The sequence below is a fragment of the Carlito syrichta genome, unplaced genomic scaffold (genome assembly GCF_000164805.1).
Source record: "Carlito syrichta isolate Samal-C Ts95f unplaced genomic scaffold, Tarsius_syrichta-2.0.1 Scaffold315593, whole genome shotgun sequence".
Classification (NCBI taxonomy): domain Eukaryota; kingdom Metazoa; phylum Chordata; class Mammalia; order Primates; family Tarsiidae; genus Carlito; species Carlito syrichta.
In genome coordinates, this window is record NW_007259689.1 from 2137715 (window position 1) to 2151443 (window position 13729).

Genomic DNA, 13729 nt, shown 5'->3' on the forward strand with positions numbered 1-13729 from the left:
AAAAAAAACATCACTGGGGTGAGATCTGGTGAATAGGGAAGGTGGGCATGGGAGTCATACTGGTTTTGGTCAAAAACTGCTGAACACTTAACAGGGTGTGGGCAGGTGTGCTCATAAGTCACTTATCAAGAAATGAGCAAACATGTTGAAAGAATCTCCAAAAAAAAAATTCATTGAAACAGAATGCAGCCTAGCTGGTACACAGATGCCAATGGTTTTCTAGAATACTTACCTAGTAGGGGAAGCCTGCACTATAAGGGACTTACTTTCCAAAAGATAACTCCTTTTTTTTTTTTGAGTTGGAGTCTCACTCTGTCGCCCAGACTGGAGTGCAGTGGCCGCTCCCGGCCACCGCAACCTTGACCTGCTGGGCTCCGGCGATCCTTCCACCTCAGCCTTCCAAGTAGCCGGAATTACAGGCATGCGCTACCACGCCCGGCTGATTTTTTGATTTATTGTAGAGATGAGGTCTTGCTGCGCAGGCGGGTCTCGAACCCGCGGGCTCAGGCAATCCACTTAGCTCAGCCTCCCAAAGGCACGGGATTACAGGCTGAGCCACCGAACCCGGCTAACTCCTTTTTTTTTTTGGTCCTCCCTTCATATATTATTTTTTGCTGAGCCATTTAAAAATAAATTATAGCTATCGTGATCTTTTACCCCCAAATGCTGCAACACTTCCACAAAATAAGGAAGTGTCTTTATGTAAGTACAATACCATTGCCATATGCAACACAATTAACAGTAGTCCCCAGATATCATCTAATATCTGTCCATAGTCAGAGTTCTCAAATTCATTCCCCAGGTCTTTAGTGACTTAACAAAATTTAAGCCAGAATCCAGGCAGAAGGCCGTGCATTGTATTGTGTTTGGTTGTAATGCCTTTTGCAACTGTTTAAATCTAAAATTCCAGTAATGATAAGACTTTTAGGCCTTGAACCACTGAAAAGATTCAACCCTCCCCCTAATGCCCATGTAATTCAAAGTAAAACCAACTTAGAGTTTAGTAAAATAAATGGAAAAAAAGTCCAAATAAATTCATATTTTTTTCTCTCACCAGGATAATGACTTTGATGCTAGCTGTACAATTTTAGGTGATCACATTTTAAAAATTTATTTATTTAGAGTCAGAGTCTCACTCTGTCACCCAGGCTGGAGTGCAGTGGCACGATCATGGCTCACTGTAGCCTCTACCTCCTGGGCTCAGGCAATCCTTCCACCTCAGTCTCCCAAGAAGCTGGGAGTAGGGTGTGCATGACCATGCCTGGCTAAATTTTTTCTGTTTTTTGTAGAGATAGAGTCTCGCTGTGTTGCTCAGGCTGGTCTTGAACTCCTGGGCTCAAGCAGTCCTCTTGCCTTGGCCTCCCTAATTGCTGGGATTACAGGTGTGAGCCACTGTGCCCAGCCAGGTGATCACATTTTAAGTAATGGCACATGCTTGCTTACTTGTGTTGAGTAATTCAGCTCTAGACTTGCAGAATCCAGTAGAGATACAAAGACACATTGTTTTTTGTGAGTGTCTAGGGTGTCTAAACTCACAGGTATGAAAACCACATCCTGAATGATGCTGTGTAGACACCCCTGAAGTGATTTTTGGCTTCCTTGTGTTTCTAGAGCTCCTGGACACTAGGTCTCAACCCTTGGCTTGAAATTGCACAGTGAGCTTCACCCTCTTCTTTTAACGCAGGACCTCTGTGAGGACGGTGGGTGGGGCCTCCCATGAATACCTGCAGCCCATGATGTAAGGCTTGGACCTGAGGTGGGACGGAGTGGCAAGCAGGGAGTCAGGGACCTGGCGAGTCCTCTCTAACCACAGGTGCAGCTTGTGCCTGGGACGGCCGGGTGCCTTCTTTGTGTCTGTCACTCCCTGTTCCACTGACACCTGTAGCCACACAAGTGTCTGGTGTCTCTGGCGGCATCAGAGTGGACGTGAAGTGCCTGCCAGCCAGGACTGCACCTTCCACAGCTCAGGGAATATAGTCTGGACTCCCTGGGACTCAGCAGGAGGGTGAGGGCTTGGGGAAGGCCCTCGTGCCAATGTGCACCCACTCTTTGCCTTTCCAGAATGATCTCTCCTTGCTCTGCTCTGGAGGTGGATTCCCCCAAGTGTTGTTTCATTCCACCTCCCCTGCAGATGTGCTGTGAGTGCCGCTTGAATCCATTTGGTCCTGAGGGGAGGATCTTCACAGCATTTTCGACTCCATGTCAGCTTCCATGTGGTTCCCAGGATCCCCTTGGAAGAAGTCCATGGGGTGCATGCTTTTCTTTCTTCCTTCACGTGGTTTTGTCCGTGATTGTATTCCAACTGAGTGTACTCTTTCTCTTCAGGGAAAAGAACCTGAGGAAAACATGACTTGTGAGGGTGCCTGCCTGTCAAGGGTAATTGCTGTTTTATGGTAACATGTGTGTTGAGCCTGAGAGGATGAGAACTAACTCCACCAACCTGTCAGCTCCCGCCTCGAGTCCTTTCACGTCTGTTTATCGCTTAAATAAAGATGGAGCCATGCAGGATGGAAATGTCCAAATATGCAGCTTTTTTGTGTGTGCATGTGTATATATAGCAGCTAACATTGTTATTTCCATCAGCAAGAGTCATTATAGAATTCTTGGAAATTATAGAAAAGCAGAAAGAGGAAACCCAGAGATAACTAGCATGAACACTCGGAATTTATGTCTCGTCATTTTTGTCTACAAGTTCTATCTCTCTAACTGGCATAGTTTTACTATAACTGTCTAGAACTTTTCGTCACTCAAAAGTGGGGTTTACGGAGCAGCAGCAAAGCTGTGTACACATCTTGGGAACTTGTTAGAAGTGTAGAATCTTGGTCTCCACCCCAGACATACTGAGTCCTAATTTGTATCAAATGCTGTTGCATATGGATTAAGATTTGGAACCCCTGCTCTGGAACACATTTTACTCAAGGTAGCCAGGCGTGGTGGCATGTGCCTGTAGCTCTACTTGGGAGGCTGAGGCAGGAGGATCACTTGAGACCAGGAAGTTGAGACTTTACAGCCAAGGCAGCAAGTAGAACAGAGAGGGTGCGAAGGGCCGAGACCTGTTCTTTCTCCTCTCTGTCTCTTCTCTGTCACTCTTTCCTAAATTAAGTTTCCTAAATCTGTTATAAAGACAAAAATGAGGGCACATTTTTTAAAAAAACAAGGAACAGCAACCCTGTTGAAAAGCTCAACTGTTACATGCATAATCGTTTCATTCAGTAAACATTCATTAAGTGCCTCCTGCATGCCAGGAACATGCTCAGCAGCCTCTGGGCCCTGTCTTTGGGCTCACTTAGGCTGCAGTAGACACATAAAGAAGGAGGGAGTTCGGTCCTGCAGGAATGGGGGGCAGGGGTCAGAAAGACTGGTGGTAAATGGGCAGAATCTTGAAACACAAATCAGTGAGCTTAATTGATGAGCATTGCTAGGTTCTGGAGAGAGCACAAAGATGGAGAAAGTGATGCCAGGAGTGGAGGCTCATGCCTGTAATCTCAGCACTTTGGGCGGCTGAGGTGGGAGGATCGCTTGAGGCCAGGAGTTTGAAACCAGCTTGGACAACATAGTGAGACCTCATCTCAGCAAAAAATTAGCTGAGTGTGGTGGTGCATACCTGTAGTCCTAGCTACTTGGGAGATTGAGGCAGTAGGATCACTTGAGTTCCTGCAGTGAGCCAGGATCAGGCCACTGCATTTCAGCCTGGGGATAGAGTGAGACCCCGACTTAAAAAAAAAAGTGAGTAGAGGAGAATTGAACTTTTCTGTTGGTAAGTTTTACCTACTGTTATCCTCTTCCCTGGTTCCCCCCCCCCCCAATATTCTTCCTCCCAGCTAAGGATGATTAATTGCTTTAGAAGAGAAACAGAATTGGAGTTTTGGTTTTTTCCCCCCAAATTGACTAAATGCTCTAACACTGAGGAACTCTATTTCTATTTTTGTCAGTTCTTTTTTAATTATAAGCTCCTTTATGATTTCTTTTGATACAGGGTGGATATAGCCTATAAGTCTGTGGTTTTTGTAGGTTAGGACTAGCCTGCCGTGAACAATGAACATTTTGCCTAGTATGCCTTACTTCTGTCTCTTCTGTTTCTCTGTGTGTGTCTCTGTCTCTGTGTGTCTCTCTCTACACATACAACACATAACAAATGTTTGCTGAATCTTTTGCATTAGTTGTAGAGATCATGATCTTTTGGTCCAAACACTTCAACACGGATCTCCCAAGCACAGGGATATCCCCCCACATAGCCTCTACTCCATTATAACCAAGAAGTATTGTTGGATATCTGGATCATATTTGAACACATGCTCACATTTCCCCTATTATTCTAATAGTCTTTTATAACCCCCTCCCCCATCCAGGATTACTGAACAATTATTCATTGCATTTTGTCTCTTTAGTTCATCTAGAAAAAGTCTCCATTTTTCTTTTGTTTTGTTGTTCATAGCATTGATATCTTGGATACCTTTGTCTTGTAGAATGTATCACTATCTGGATTTGTCTAATTGTTATCTAATATCTAGACACATTGTAAGCATGTTTGGCAAAAATCCTACATCCTGGCTGTGGATGGAGATGCTGTTCCATTGTCCTGTAACTGACTATTGGACTGAGATGCTGTTCTGTTGTCCTGTAACTGGCTATTGGACTGAGATGCTGTTCCTTTGTTTTGTAACTGATTACTGGTTGAGATGTTGTTCCATTGTCCTGTAACTGACTGTTGGACTGAGATGCTGTTCTGTTGTGCTGTAACTGATTATTGGATGAGATGCTGTTCTCTTGTCCTGTAACTGACTATTGGACAAAGATTCTGTTCTGTTGTGATGTGATTGATTATTGGATGAGATGCTGTTCCATTGTCCTGTAACTGATTATTGAATGAGAGGCTGTTCAGTTGTCCTGTAACTGACTTTTGGACCAAGATGCTGTTCTATTGTCCTGTAACTGCCTATTGGATGGAGATGTGGTTCCATTGTCTTAAAACTGAATATTGAACTGAGATGCTGTTCTGTTGTCCTGTAACTGATTATTGGATGAGATGCTGTTCTGTTGTCTTGTAACTGATTATCGGACCAAGATGCTGTTCTGTTGTCCTGTAACTGATTATTGGACGACGGAGATGCTGTTCCCTTGTCCTGTAACTGATTACAGGATGAGATACTGTTCTGTTGTCCTGTAACTGACTATTGGACGGAGATGCTGTTCCCTTGTCCTGTAACTGATTATTGCACCAAGATGCTGTTCTGTTGTCCTGTAACTGACTATTGGATGGAGATACTGTTCCTTTGTCCTGTAACTGATTATTGTACCAAGATGCTGTTCTGTTGTCCTGTAACTGACTATTGGACGGAGATACTGTTCTGTTGTGCTGTAACTGACTATTGGACGGACAACAGAACAGCATCTCCGTTGGATGGAGATGCTGTTCCCTTGTCCTGTAACTGATTGAAGGATGAGATGCTGTTCTGTTGTCCTGTAACTGACTATTGGATGGAGATGCTGTTCCTTTGTCCTGTAACTGATTATTGTACCAAGATGCTGTTCTGTTGTCCTGTAACTGACTATTGGATGGAGATACTGTTCTGTTGTCCTGTAACTGACTATTGGACGGACAACAGAACAGCATCTCCGTTGGATGGAGATGCTGTTCCTTTGTCCTGTAACTGATTATTGGACCAAGATGCTGTTCTGGTGTCTTGTAACTGACTATTGGACTAAGACGCTGTTCTCTTGTCCTGTAACTGATTATTGGACCAAGATGCTGTTCTGGTGTCCTGTAACTGACTATTGGACGGAGATGCTGTTCTCTTGTCCTGTAACTGATTATTGGATGAGATGCTGTTCCATTGTTCAGTAACTGATTATTGGACTAAGATGCTGTTCTGTTGTCCTGTAACTGACTATTGAATGGACAACAGAACAGCATCTCCATTGGACAGAGATGCTGTGCCCTTGTCCTGTAACTGACTATTGGATGAGATGGTGTACCATAGTTCTCCATTGTAAGGATATTTTTTCTCATAGGAAATTCCTATGTCATCCGTGGGGCGATGTTCTGAGACTGTGTAAGTATACTATCATTCAGCAACCCTTTCCCTAATGACTTTACCATCTGTTAATGACCATTGACTGGATCAAATATTGCCTTGGTAGTTGCAAAGTAGGATTACTTGGTGGTTTTTTTCATGTTTATTGGCTGGTATTCTCTATGAAGAAGAGCTTCCCCCTATCTTTTTTTGCATGAGTGTCTGGGGCTTAGGGTTTCTTGTTTTATTCGATGTGTTATTAATTCATCAACATTATTCTTTTGTTGTTCAAACTGCCTCATATTTAGCTGGGGGCCCCTTCCAGGCACCTCCTGTGTCTTTTTACCATGTCTGTGTTAGTCTCTGAGCTCCCCCTTGCTTTCTGAAGTAGTAAGATGTGCTAGGCTTCTTTTGTAATTTCTTTCCTCAGACTTGGACCTGATGATTTCTCTACTGACCAAAGATATTTAGAAACGAAGATCTGGGTATGTGGGATTTACTTTAAAACTGCACCTAACCCAGAAAAAAAACGAAAGTCATTGATCATTAGTTGAAGCCTCTTCCCTCCCATGCTGGGGGCCTCTGCCCCCAGCATGGTCCCCGCCCCCAGCACAATTCCCACAGTGACTTTGGGAGTTTGGAGGTCTGGAAGAGAGGCCCAGCAAAGGGAGAAGAAGGCCATCCTAAGGGAAGGTCTGTGGGCTTTACACCAGTGGTAGATGAGGAGTGCAGGAAGGGAAGGGAGACAGTGACCAGTTTAGACTCCATTGGAGTTCTACTCCAGTGCTGGCTGGAGAACCCAAAAGACACTTTCTACTTGCTTTCCAGATAGACTCTGAAAATTGCTTACCCTTTTTTTTTTATCCAGTCATGGTAAGAGAATGTATTCCCCCGAGCTATGCATATGCTAATTCTTTAAGAAATTTAAGAAATATGGTTTTCGTACCAAGAGTTCCTAAATGTGCCTTATTTTCAGAGTCAGTGCGTGGTTTGTGTAGATGGATATATATTTCAGCATGCCTTTAAACATTAAAATTCATGGTTAGCTGGGCTCGGTGGGTCAGCCTGTAATCCCGCACCTTTGGGAGGCTGAGGTGAGTGGATTGCCTGAGCCCGCAGGTTCGAGACCTGCCTGGGCAGCAAGACCTCATCTCTCCAATAAATCAGAAAACCAGCCGAGTGTGGTAGCGCCTACTTGGAAGGCTGAGGCGGATCGCCGGAGCCCAGCAGGTCGAGGCTGTGGTGGCCGGGAGTGGCCATTGCACTCCAGTCTGGGTGACAGAGTGAGACTCCAACTCAAAAAAATAAAAATAAAATAAAAAATAAATAAAATTCATGGTTTTTATTTTGAATGTGCATCCTTGAACATAGTCTTTGAATGTGCTTGCTGATGATCTTCTTGGGTTGTTAATTATTAAAGATGTATGTTTGCAGCATTTCAGAAGCCACTTGTGAGACACAGAAGGCAAGGGTTTCAAATTATTTTCCCAAGTCATCATAGTGCATTTGATACAATGTATAGAGTCCCTGGGGAGGATCTTGATCTTGAATGGATTATTTTTCTGCATTCAATATCTCTTCCATGACCTCTTAATATATAATAACAAAAGTAAAATGCTTATTTCAGAGGCTGGGCATGGTGGCTCTTGCCTGTAATCCCAGCACTGTGGGAGATTGAGTTGAGAGGATTACTTGAAGACAAGAGTTCGAGACCATCCTGGAAAACACAGCAAGACTCCGCCTCTTAAAAAAAAAATTAAAGTTTATTTTTCCTTTCCTAGTTGTTAAAATAAAACAAAACATGAAGCCAGAAATTTGGTAGAGAACCTATGAAAATGCTTAAAAATACAAAAGCAAATTGGAAACATAAGGGTTTGTTTTTATTTTTTATCTATGTCAGCATTTTTGGAAGTAAAAAACAAAACAAAACAGGACTGCTTAACATATCTGTGCATTGTACAGCAGGGATATGGTTATTATTAAGATAGATTCACTGAATGGTAAATTTGCATTATAATTTTGTGAAACAAAACCACCCGCCCACCCACACCCATATAGCCACTGCCCATTCGTCCTCAGCTCATTTTTGAGCATGGAGCTATACTGAAGTGACTGTCCTCACCACACCATTCCTGGGTATACAGGTGTGTCAGGAAAGCCAAACCAAAAATGAGAAGGGACATATCATTTGAATGTGCTGCCAGACACAGGTGAGTGAACTCAGGTGTATGGTGCCCATGTTGTCTCAAATTGACCCTTGAAACTCGCATGCCCTCAACATTCAGTTCTTATGTGATGTCAGCATGTGGCATTGAGCTAATAAGCACATTCATGACTCAGAGTTGCCATTTTGGACAAGTTTTTAAAATCCAGTTTTGTTGTTGGAATTATCATCATCATCATTATTGAGTTGGACTCTTACCCTGTTGCCCAGGCTGGAGGGCAGTGGCTTGCTCATGGCCACCATAGCCTAGATCTACTGGGTTCAGGCTATCCTTCCATCTCAGCCTTCCAAGTAGCTGGAGCTACAGGAGCGTGCCACCACGCCCTGCCAATTTTTTGATTTATTGTAGAGACAAGGTCTCACCAAGTTGCCTATGTTGATCTCAAACCCCTGGTCTCAGGCAGTCCTCTCACCTCAGCTTCCCAGAGTGCTGCAATGTCAGGTGTGAGCCAATGCACCCAGCTGGGAAATTTTTAATGTAGCCGAGTTCTTTTCGAGGCTATAAAGATCAATCTCTCTTTTCTTATCTTCTCTTTAAAACTCCTGAAATTGGAAGTTCATTCTGAAGCTTAAATCCATTCCTCTTTGTATTTGTTTAATCTTGATCTTGTTTGAAAGGAGCTTTATCCAGAACACAATTTCTTATTCAGAACAAAATTTCTTTCAGACATTAAGACAGCTTGGATACAATTATATAAACAAAAATCTTTCATCTGGATTTTACTAAATCCATGACTGTTCTAGCCAGTAAAAGATATGAATAGACACTTCTCAAAGGAAGACATCCAAGCAGCCAACAGACACATGAAGAAATGTTCAACCTCACTAATCATCAAGGAGATGCAAATCAAAACCACACTGAGATACCACCTAACTCCAGTCAGAATGGCAATTATCAATAACTCAAAAAATAACAGTTGCTGGGGAGGGTATGGTGAAAAGAGAACACTTCTACACTGTTGGTGGGAGTGCAAACTAGTGCAACCTCTGTGGAAAATAGTGTGGCGATTCCTAAAAGCTCTAAATACTGACCTCCCATATGACCCTGCAATCCCCCTACTGGGAATATACCCTGAAGAACTCAAATCACTCTATGAAAAAGATATCTGCACACGTATGTTTATTGCAGCATTGTTCACAATAGCAAGAACCTGGAAGCAACCATGCTGTTCATCAAAAGAGGACTGGATTAAAAAAATGTGGTACATATACACGATGGAATACTACGCAGCCATAAAAAAGAACAAAATCATGAATTTTGCAGCAACCTGGATGGAACTAGAGTCTATAATACTGAGTGACCTCTTATAGAAACAAAGATCCGAGTATCACATGTTCTCACTCATATAGTGGATCTTGAACATCCATCGTAATACTATAAGAAAAGGACTGACAGTGGTGGGAAACTGTGGGCGGGGGGAAGGGAGGTGGGATTAACGGTAGTAATATCTGTCTGGGGATGGGGAAACACCCCTTATCAACAAGGGTGCCTGAACGAAGCATATTTGTATACCTAACCCTTAACTATACCCCACAGTATCAAAATAAAAAATATTGATATTAAAAAAAAAGCAAATTGTATTTTGGCTTCTGTAATGTTCTATTTCATCCCTCCCTTCCTCCCTCCCTCCCTCCTTTCCTTCCTTCCTTGTTGGGATCTTACTCTGTCACCCATACTGGAGTACAGTGGCACAATCACGGCTCACTACAACCTTGAACTCCTGGGCTCAGGTAATCCTTCTGTCTCAGCCTTCCCAGTAGCTGGAGCTGCAGTGCACACCACCATGCTGGCTAATTTTTTGATTTTTTTTTTTCTAGAGATGAGGTCTTGCTATGTTGCCCACGCTAGTCTCAAACTCCTGGACTCAAGCATTCCTCTCATCTCGGCCTCCCAAAGTGCTGGGATTACAGGTGTGAGCCACTTGTAATGTTTTATATACTTTAAACATCCCTGTTAGGACTGAATTTGTCCTTGAATTATGAAATAGAAAATATTTTCAAAGGTTTGGCCATCTATTAATACTTGTGATGGATGAGGAAGGAACAAGGTGTTTCTTGTTCCTGGGCTTCATAGTACTTGCTGGATTCACATGTGAAGTTAAAGTGAGGGTTAAAAAGAGATTTTCTCACTAAATGCAAAATGTAAAGAGAGTGACAATTCCTTGGTTCTCATTATGCCATCTGGAATTAGCTTTTCAAATGGTGTCTTTTTTCTTTCTGGTCTTTTTTGCTAGACATGTACATACTTTTAAATAAAATCGGGATGATATTCAGCACACTGATTTATAGTCTTTTCCCAATGAATATTGTCCCATTGTGTTAAGTATTCTACAGATTTTTGAGAGCTACTTATACATTGTTGGATACTTACATTTTAAAATTGTTTACACTGATAATACTTATGCTAGAAAACTTTATGTATATCTTTATGCATATCTTGAACTTTTAAAAAGAAGATTTATTATCTATTTTTCAACATATTGGTTTGAAGGAATGAAAAATAATCCCATTCAGAGTGACCTGTCTAGCACTTCTGGTTGAGCTCTCCTATCTGCAAGTCTGTCTTTAGGGTTCTATCATCTTGGGCTATCTGGGATGGTGTAGTGACACCTCATTAAGGAGCTTCTCACAAGTTCATTTTTCCCATAACTGAAATTGACCCTTAAGTTGGTAATTATACGCATTGTGAATGAAAGTCTTCTAAAATTGTGCCAGATTGTATTGCTGTAATGACCAAATATGAAGATCATAGTTTAACCCCTTCTGGATAAATCACAAGCATCCTTTGAAACACTAGTTATTGTACGGTCAGTTCTGCTAAAATGTGACATATGTGTTCCTCAAAACCATCATATTATGCAAAACCATGCAGTAAAACCCGCAGTGCTTATGAGAGAAATGGAGTTGGGACACAATACCCAAACCTGTCTGTGACACATTAAAAATTTTTTTAAAAGAGAGAATTGAATAAAATTTGTAGCACAATTTTTTTCACATATTAAATGATTAATAAACACATAGATAGTAGGATAAACATGGCAGTTTACCTTGAAAACATTCTGGACCGGTGTCTTGGAAGTGATGCCACTGTGAGTCATTGTGAAGTGTGAAGATGGGTAACCTGAAACCCATGGAGGTGAGACTCCAGCTGTGACCAGGTGTGGCTCCAAGCACAGTGCTGGAAAGCTGAGGTCGCTGGCAGGTGTTTGAGGCATGAGTCACGTGCATTCTATGTATCCTTGTGAAGCTGGGTTCAAGTCTGCTACAATTACCTAGTGTTTCTTGCAATGAAATAAAGCATGCACAAACACACAATTCGAGTTACACTCAAAATGTTCTCTTGGAACAAACACAGGCCTTGTAACAGAACTGAGCATAGAGTACAGTAAGACAGTGATGTCTAGGGGATTAGGTGAAATTTGAAATTCTGCTTGTTTCTATGCTAAGTAGAATTAATAGATGTAAAACACTTAGAGAAGAATCTGGCATAAGCGTCAATGTTATATAAATGTTGGCCAGCAAAGGCAATGGTAATAAATTATATGCCTTTCGGTGTTTGCAAGTTTCTATCTACTTTTTAGTTATGTCTACTTGCTGTAGTGGCACCCTCTTTTTTTCTCCTCCTCCTACTCCTCTTCCTTCTTCTTCAAGTTGGGGTCTCATGCTATTGCCTAGGCTACAGTGCAGTGGCATGAGCACATAGATAGTACAATAAATATGGCACTTTACCCTGAAAAAGTTCTGATGTTTGCTGGCTGGATGGGCAGGTGCCTTGGAAGGGTTGCCACTGTGAGTCGTTGTGATTTGAAGATGGGTAACATGAAACCCATGGAGTCTGGACCCCAGCTGTGACCAGGTGTGGCTTGAAGCACACTGCTGGAAGCTGAGGTCACTGGCAGGTATTGTAGCAAGTAGTCATAACTAAAAAGCAGATGGCCTCCCAAGTAGCTGGAACTACAGACACACGCCACCATGCCTGGCTAATTTTTAAAATTTTTTTGTTGAGATGAAGTCTCACTATGTTGCCCAGCCTGATCTTGAATTTTGGGGCTCAAGAGATCCTCCCGCCTTGGCCTCTCAAAGTGTTGGGATTATAGGCGTGAGCCGCCACACCTGGCCTCCCTCTTTCTAATTGATTGATTTCTCAATCTCTTGTGACTTGTAAATGAGTTTTTCATGCTTCTTAGAATTCCATGGAAGCTGAGGCCCCTGTGAGCGCCTGAGGGTTACAGACATTAGATTATGGGTTACCTGGGGCATCTGCTTTGCCTGCTTAAACTATTTTATCAGGATTGTAATGGGGGAATTAACTTCTCTTTTAAATGAGGTTATCAATCATGCAGTTTTCAGGTTTTTCATTTTATTAAGAAACAATGAACATAGCTGTCTCTTCGCATTCCTGTATGCAAAAGTGAAGTGAGCACTGGAATACCGTTGAAGAGTGCTTAAAAGATGTCGATCCTTTTTAAGTTGTTGTGGTTCGCTTCTGTCTGTAACCACTCCTGTGTTCTGAGATAAGCTCATCTTTAGAAGGGGGTCTGCAGGTGTGTTTTCGAAAGAGCTTCCCTCCCAATCATGGTATAGTTAAGGGTCCAGATTCTCCCCCATTCCCTCTTGAGACTCCTTGGGACAGACATTTTTGACAGGGGCGATTGCCAAGAAGCCTTGGTAGCTCCTGCTTTAGGAACTTCAATAACAGACAGATCGAAATGCCATGTAGATTTAGAAAGCCTTGTTGGTATATTATGAAGGAAAAGCGGCCTACATACCTGTTGTTTAGGTATGCCAGTGAAATGTTTATTTTAATTATGCAGAGATACTCTGAATAGCAATGGGGAATTTTGAGTTTTAATTTCCCATTTGATTTTGAATTTTAAATTTTTGTCTCTACACCTTTTCTAGGTCTGTCTGGGCTGCCTGACCTCCTTGGGTGATTGCTGTTAATTAACAGACTTTGTGAGGAAAAGGTGGCTCACCTTCTGAGCCTGGGGCAAGTAAGTAATTTTTAACTTGCTTTTTACAAATGTGGTTATACTTCTATCAGAAATTAAGCAATGGGTCTGTGGCTTTTCTACTTCCATCCCTGGCTTAATACATTTTTTATGCTTTTATGGATTTGTAACATGGACGAGAACTCAGGAAGCCTTTTTGGAAAAAAACAAAAACAAAAAACTTCCAAGTGATTCGAATGACTTTTTCTACATTGTGTCATTTCTTTTGGGCTTCATAAACTGAGACCTCAGGGTTGTGCTAAAACCTGTGTCAGGCTTGCAGATGGTGAATTAAACTTTAGAAACAAAGCAATGTCATATGATGTGACCGAAAGGTGAGTGAATCTAGTTGTCTGAGCTGTGAGTGTTTTAGACTCTGAGACATTTTGCACAGGCTCTTAGTTCCGCATTTTTAGTGTAACAGTGATATCGACTTGGCTCTTTACCTGTCTGGGAAAGAAAGCAAGATATGGAATTGCTTGTCCAATAAATCTTTCATG

General features: G+C 42.1%; 1 protein-coding gene across 1 annotated transcript in view; it reads left to right on the forward strand.

The window, feature by feature from the left end:
• Positions 1-13729, forward strand: part of LOC103275636 (amyloid beta A4 precursor protein-binding family B member 2-like) — a 126665-nt gene that overhangs the window by 26822 nt on the left and 86114 nt on the right. The window contains exon 2 of the mRNA XM_021706451.1: positions 13141-13221. The gene's annotated coding sequence lies outside the window, so the exon portion shown is untranslated. The remainder of the gene's footprint in view (positions 1-13140; positions 13222-13729) is intronic.